This window comes from Xiphophorus hellerii, chromosome 9, assembly GCF_003331165.1.
Source record: "Xiphophorus hellerii strain 12219 chromosome 9, Xiphophorus_hellerii-4.1, whole genome shotgun sequence".
Taxonomy (NCBI): Eukaryota; Metazoa; Chordata; class Actinopteri; order Cyprinodontiformes; family Poeciliidae; genus Xiphophorus; species Xiphophorus hellerii.
In genome coordinates this window covers 20,951,888-20,959,901 of record NC_045680.1, presented here as the reverse complement: position 1 = coordinate 20,959,901, position 8,014 = coordinate 20,951,888, and the positions used below count along the sequence as shown (strand labels likewise).

The following is an 8,014-nucleotide window of genomic DNA, read 5'->3' as shown; positions in this document are numbered from 1 at the left end:
AACAAGACGGCGTGGATAGGAGTGAACTCATTGTACACGACAGAGCGTGAAACGAATCTAAAAACACGAAGTTTAAAAAAATAAAAATAATTCTGCAGTTCGTGGAGCTCGTCTGTGCAGCTGCATCCTCTGTCCTCAGTCCGTCTACTGACGTCTGTTCAGCAGGTCACAGTTCTTCCTCAATCACTCTGTCCTTCATCACGCTGACTAAAAGTCAAGGTCACAGCTGACTGGGTTGCATTGCTATAGTTCCCAAATCATTTTATGTGAACCCGATTGCACTTGGTAAGTCTACAGTAGATGGAGTCAATAAATTGGTTAATGTGTACAAAACTTTCCCAACTTATAAGTGTCAACTCTTCAGTAAACTATTGTTTACTCAGAGATTGCCTCTGACTGCCTTTCAGAGTCTGTGCTCAGACAGGACAGTTCTCTTGACGAACCTGAGACTATGGGCCATGTCCTGTGAAAGGACGGTAAGTTGGGTTACCGTTGAATGACGTTCAGACTTCACATCAACACTTTAAACATCTCAGTCTGTTGAAGCATCTAGAAGATGCATTCCCCCCTCCGTTCAGCATTTTTAAAGATGAAGATCTGAAAAGTGTATTTGTATTCCATCCCTGCAAGTATGTCCTTCCTTCAGGAATGGGAAAAAATATAACAGAATAAACCTAGTAAGACAGGTTTATAGTAACTTTGGAGGAGCTGCAGAGATCCGCAGCTCGAACGGGGAAATCTGTTGACAGAATTATTGTTATTTGTGCACTCCACAAATCTGGCAAATAGAAAACTAGTGTTGAAAGAAAGACACATTAAGTCCTGATCATAGTTTGTCTGTAGGCACCAACAGGGAAGAAGGTGATCTGCCTAAAATGTTTGCCTACATTGACAATATAATGTGTTATAGAAAAGAAGCAAAGCACATCACTGTGAACATCACTTGATGCATCTCCATGGTGAAGCAGGGTGGTGGCAGCATCATGCTGTGAGGAGGACAGAAAAGCTGATTAATGGAAGATGAATGGAGCTACACATGACAATATTGTGGGAAAATTTGTGCTAGAGGCTATAGCTTTGAGATTGTGATGGAGATTCACCTTCCATCAGGACATCAATTCAGTCAGTTGCAGTGGGAAGGTTTGGATCAAATTATTACTTTTGCAAGTCACTGTTTTCTCTCTTATGGTTGAGTAAAAGTTATCAAAATGACCTGAGGTTTGGATGTTATCCCCTATGTCCTCTATGTTATGCACATTTTAGCTTCTTCCTCGACGCTCCACCGGTTATTCAAGCTCACAAATCCTTTTTGGTTTAATGGAAAAGCACAATCTACTAGCTCCAGGGGGGAAGGTCAAAGTTCAGAACCCTGACTTTGGTGCATCCAAACTTATTTGGAACTTGGCTGATTTTAGAAAATAATAAAAAAAGATTTAAAAATCACTTCCCAGTTAACAAGAATTTATTACCAAATCTGTAGAAGGAGTAGAGTAAGAATGGTTTGAGGATGTTGGAAGACCTATATACTGTATGTGTGATGTGTGATAATGCCTCATGCGGGGGAAAAAAAGCGTCAAGGTAACGTGGACAGCGCAGGCCAGACTTTGTCCAGGCTGATGGAAAATTCCACCCGTCTCTGGCACTTAAATGAGTTAAGTGCATCAACATTCTTTGTGAATAAAGTATTTTAGATTACTCTTAATGGGACTACTAATGAGTAAATATTTATGCTGGATTAATAAAAGAGAAAACATCACAGCAGAAAAAAACACGATATCCTAACTTAAAAATTAAACTTCTGAAAAAAGAAAGAAAGAAAAAAAATCTGCTGCTAATGTTACTCATTAATGAAAGAAACCATACGAGTGTGCTCTTTGTACCAGACTGCAGGCGGCTGCAAAAGTTCCAGAGGATAAAGGTTCTGGGTAGCTTTGATCGAAACCCCCCCTTTGTGTTGAGCTGGAGGGAAAAAAAAGAAAAAAAAAAAAACCTTCTCAGCAAGTGAAAGTGCATGGAAAAATTTCACAGGTCCCAGAGGCCATGGAGGGATTTCAAAAGCTCATAGCTTCGACTCTTAAAGCGACATTCACATTTACAGCAGCTTCAAGTCTTTGGAATTCCCACAATGAGGAGAATACACTGCGAGATGTCAGCACCAGGGGGCGCACTATGATGCCGTTTGAGTTCTTCCAGATTAATATTTTCACTTCACTTTTAAATCTGAAGTAAAAATAAAACCAAAAGCTCTTTTTGGACAATAGCTGGATTAAAAGGTGTTTTTCACAACTTCTCATGTTGGTCTGGTCTGAACCGGGGTAAAATGATTAGCTCAAATACATAAACACGACGTCCTGCAAAGAGATGTACCTGTTTCTCTCCTGTGATTAAAAATAACCCACAGGTGGAATCTGTGTCGCGTGGTTTTGGATGAAGATTCAAAATAAAAATTACTTACTTGGTAAAGTGAAAATTGACCAGAATCTTATATGCAGCCAACAAGAGCATCAGAATGTCTTTTAACAAAATGGGAACTTATATTGTTTTTAGATGCTTGTGTATGATCTGTGTACAGATGTTTTTTTCTCACCAACTTGACAACAAATCATTTGTTTTGAAGTCATTGATACATTTACCTTATTTGTCTCCAAAACTGCTGTACTACAACCCCTAAAAGTCCCTTTTGACAAATAAAGCTTGTCAAAAATTGATCAGAGCAGCACATATTGCAAAAATATTGTGTCTACCTGCAATGAAGACGACGTTGAAGGTAGTGAAAAGCATTCTGGGAGTGTGGAAAGACTCTTGAAAATACTTAGGAGAAAAATTCGGACCTTTTCCAGAATCTTCCTCCTAGGGAAGATTCACAGTGTTTGACCATGCTCCCATCGTCAAACACCACAGGAGAGCCACAAATTCCCTTTACATTCGGTTTGATGATAACGGATCCTGAAAGAATCTTTAGAGGCAGATCGTCATTGATCACTGGTATCTGACTGAAGAGCCTGTGGAGGCAGGAAAGAGAGAGGAACACAGGATTTAGGAGAGATGATGAGATAATGATCGATCAAAGGGAAGATGCACATCACCAAAGTGACTGCCCAGTAAAGAGATCCAGAAATCTAATTAATCTTGCCTTGAACATTTCTACACTTTTTCCATAAACATCAGTGAGTTTGATGGGATTTTATTCAAAAGACTAGGGATCTTCAACTTCAGTCCTTCAGGGTTGATGTCTTGCAACTTTAAGATGTTTCTCAGTTGCAGGACGCCGGCTTTTGATGACTAGATTTTAAGACCTAGACCATCAAAAACTTGATCTTTCTTTGTGGTTGTAGCATGACAAAACATAATAGACTTCCAAATGCTTTTGCTCGGCATTGTGTATTTTCAGGAGAGAACCCACCTGTGTTTGGGCTTGAGGGCGTATATTGTGTGGCCGTACATGGCTTTGAGTTTCTTCTCTTCAAACCAGGTGAAGAAGATGATGGGCAGCAGCTGGAACAGGATGTGGATGAACCTGGTGTTGTACATCATGTCCACCGGACAGCCAATATCTGAAACCTGATGGATCACAACAGGCGCCGCGACGGGTGCTCATATACACCTGGGCAGCAGAACAGATACTAATTAACATTCCTTCAAGTAACAGAAAGATGTTAACTCAAAAAAGACAAAACAAAGAGAACAAGAACCTGCTCTGCTACTCTGCTGCCCTCCACGGCGATGTCTCCTCCTGAGTTGCCGATGCCGATGACCACCACTCTCTTCCCGTGCATGTCCTCAGGTCCCTTCTAGTCCCAGCTGTGGAGGTATTTTCCTTCAAACGTCTTTATTCCTGCAACAAGTATTAAGGGCTATAATCGCTTCTTGGGTTTTGGAAAATCCGCCATGATCGTTTTGCTATGAATTTTCCAACTATACGTGCAAACTAAACAACACAAGACCAAGACATACCTGGAAAGTCTTTAAGTAGCAGGTTAGGGTAGGTGTAATGACCGGAGCAGCACATGACTGCATCAAAGATGTGCCTCTCCTCCAGTCCATCTTTGGTCTCTCACCACCTCCCACTGACCGGTGCGAGAAAAGTCTGGTCTTTGTGTGACTTTCTTTACTGAGGTCTGAAAAAGCAAAATACCCAGAAGTTATCGAAACAGGCTTGGCAGCACAGATTTCGACCAATAAAGGTTTCTTAAGAATTGGGTTGTTTTATGTTACCTGGAAACTAATGTATTGCAGTATTTTAAAGTGCTCTGCGTACATCCTGAAGTATTTCAAGATCTTAGAGTTTGGGTAATCAGCAGGGATGGGGAAGTCACTGTAGCACATTATCTCCTTGGAAATATTGATGGTGAGAGAGCGGTAGATGCTGGCCCTGCTTGGCTCAGGCACTTCCTGCACAAAAAAAAAAACACTGTGCAGGAAAAGAGACTAGGAAGAAGAAAACCACTGTTAAAAAAGAGGGCTGCTTTTCTTCTGCGGGAGCATCCCAGGTCCAGAAGGGAATCTGGATGGATCTAATTACATGGCAAAACTAAGAGGCTTCCATATAATAGATTTGTATAAATACCAAAATAAAAGTCTGGATCAGGTCTGGAACAAAATCTCAAGAAACACTTTACCATTGTCCACCTTTTTGTATTGGTCCGGAAAATCAAACCCCAATAAAGTACAATGAAGTTCATAGTCATAATGTGAAAAATGTGTAAAACATCCGGGAATGTGAATGCTTTCTCGAGGTTGTACTTGCTGACTAAACATAGGGAAATTCAACTAAAGATGGCATCTTGCCTTGAACATCCAGAGTCCTCCTATGTCGTCGCTGCTTTTGAAGCAGGTGGGCTCCAGGCCCTCATCCAGGCAAGCCTTGACGCTGGTGAGACCCGAGGGGCCCGCCCCGATCAATGCGACTCTGCACCATGAAGGAGCTGCAACAGGACAGAAAATAAACTCAATTTTAGCAACCATATGTGCAGTTTTAGTTGAGCAATTCCATTGTTAACAAAGGTTTCATTTCCTTTTCCTCTTCCCCATTTCTCAATGTGTTTATAGCAACTTTGCTGAAACCTTTTTCCCCAACTTTCCTCCCCTTGTGTCATCTAGTGTCCTTACGTTACATAAGTCAACTTTCTGTAAATGCTTTGACATTTTAAACCAAAAGTACACCTTTGCAGTATTTCACTATCTGCCTACTTGCACCCAAAGCAATTAATAGTTCAGCTGCTGTCTGCATCATATTCTTATCAGCTTTTGCTTTCATGTTCTGTCATAAAATCTTCTCGGTTCTTAGAAGTACAAATCAGGGCAAAGGCAATCTTACAATTCATTGAAAGCACTGGATTGTTGTCTTTATTTTTGATTAGATCATTTCAAAGAGTGAACACTAATCAAACGGCCCATGCAAACTCCTTGAGCCCTTTAGTTTCATCTTATTAAACCACACATGGACTGTAATGGTTTACCTATAAAATGGACAGAGATCTAGTGTGCCTTTTCTTACCGTGATGATCCTTGTGTGCCGCTGTTCTGTCCAGTTTGGAGGAGCATCACCGGAAGTGCAGTCTTTTATACACAAAGGAACCATCGCAGAGCCTCATTGGGTTTTTTTTCTGACCCAATTGCCCAAAAAGGCTTTTATTGGCGTGAGCAATGTTTATCCAAATCAGTGAGGTTTTTCTTCGACTAAAGTCCAGTTTGTGTTCCAATCAAGTGGTGGGAGACGGCTGGCGGGTGAACGAGTGGCATTCGCTGCACACGCCATCTGCATGATTGTATTATGATTTTTTATTTTTTTTATGCACAATGTCCAGCTTCAATCTACTGAAATATTGAAAGCATTTTCTACATTTTCTAGTATATTGAGGGGCCTTCTCATTTGTTGTGACTTACATTCCCTTGAAGATTAATGCATTCAGATGATTTAGTTTAACTTTTATTTCATTTCATTCACGTGAATTAGAAGGAAATTGATACGTTTTGTTTTTTTTTCAAATGAAAATTTGAAGAGTTTGCTGTGTGTTTGCATGAAGACTCTCCACTTCTAAAATGTGCCGTTGTTCTTCAAATCTATAGTTTGAACATCTTGAATCTCTTCATTCAACATCTTGGTTTCTTTTCAACTTTTAGCTTAATTGAGTGACTGATTGGTACTATCTTGATTCACAGACGGAAATATTTCACCACCAATTATGTAGCAGTAGTATTTATGAACTGCTCTCATGTAAAAAGTGTTTGACCCAACCTAACCATGATGAACTCCGGTATTAAAGCTGGTGTTTAGTGCATAATTAAAAACATCTTGTCCTGAAATGATACATGCTCATTTGGGTAAACCAAAATCTTTATGAGCTGAAAAATAAAGTAGATTTTTCCAATAATACGTCACACACATGCATCAGAAATGACGGTAAGCGGTTTCAATTGCGTCCATTTAATTAAAAATCTTTTAACATATTTAACAGCAGAAGCAAATGTACTGACACGACACAATGCAATCACACCAACATATATCTGGACACTTCAAGATAAAGCTTCAATACAGTATATTGGGTTTTCAGTAAGCAAAACCGAAAACAGCTGATGAGTGCAAAATCTATCCACCACTCACATTCTAACAGTGTAGCAACTTATTTTACTTTGCTTCTCTTAGGTTAAAGTCTATTCATATTCTTCACAGTAGGACAACCATAAAACAAATTTGGTCATAAATGTGCTATTCAGCATATTGTGATTCGCAACAGCAAAGGACGCTGAAATCTGGAAAGTCGCCACGTACTGGGAAGACCGTTGGTCCGTTGCTGCAGAAAGAGGGCACAGTCTGACACGCGTCAACCAAACAGTCGCCGATGGAAAAGTTTGTCGAATGGAGCGTCTGGATCTGGCTCAAGCCAACCAGCAAAAAGCCACTACGGCTAACCAGAGCTTCACACACCTCAAACCAGGGTCCTCAGCCTCCGTGACCCCATGTTGCTATTAAACACACATATTTGTTGAGTCATCTCCACCGATGACGTCACTACAACGCATTGACGATTTGCGGAAATGCTCTGTTTTTATGTAAATATTAAGTGCAATCATATGGATGATGATAAAAAAAAAAGAACTCCTAAGCATGCACACTCAAACACACGCTGTGAAATAATAGCTTAAGTCTAAAGGAAGACTCATCATGTTTAGACACCTGGATGTCAGTCTGGCCCATTTGCAGGTTATTGCCTTTAGAGATCTTAGAAAGAAATGATGAGGGATTTTAAGACAAAGATCAGCAGCACATTCACAAGAAAGGCAACTTTTGCTAGTTTGCAGAAGAGAAATAAGATTTAGTTCGGTTTTTGTCACAGTCATGAAAATGTGTTTGACACTATATAGCATACATCAGCTCCAGCAAAGCTGGAAAATGTTCTTGGTTAGGCTAATTCTATTTGGCATGCTGCACAGACAGGCAGATATGTTTAAGTTTTTATTACTCTACGTGGTAAAGAAAGTTACAAAACTGTACACCACCTGCTGACCTCTATGAACTTTCAGGCCATATACTGGATCATTAGAGCACAAAACTAAGTTCTCGACACCTTCCAAGGATTGTTTTCGCAGTGTGAACCGGGAGCACAGGCTTGACACACCTGCAGTAGAGGAAGTAGTTCATTTTCTGCTAGTTCTCGTATGAAAAAAGGAAAGTAGCGCTTCTTCACTGAAACCTCAGCCTTTGTCTGACTTTTGTTGTTTTTTTTCACTAAAGCATACATTTGTTCTGTTGATTTGATTGTTTGACATTGAGGAGAAAATGAGCATCACACATGTAAACTTTTATATAATAATAATAATAATAATAATAATAATAATAATAATAATAATAATAATAATAAAACAGCACATCTATGATTTTTGTCTTTAGTTTCTGTACAGCTAAAGATGTTCTGTAATTATTGTTCAGTGAATATGTTGGTATTGAGGAGGTAGCCATGACGATGCAACATGTCCTTTACAGTGTAGAAAGCCTGAAACTGTTCTCCGTGCA

At 39.8% G+C, this 8,014-nt stretch overlaps 1 pseudogene; it reads right to left on the bottom strand.

The window, feature by feature from the left end:
- Positions 1 to 2,733: 2,733 nt before the first annotated feature.
- On the bottom strand, positions 2,734 to 7,823 carry LOC116725271 (dimethylaniline monooxygenase [N-oxide-forming] 5-like; annotated as a pseudogene).
- Positions 7,824 to 8,014: the final 191 nt, after the last annotated feature.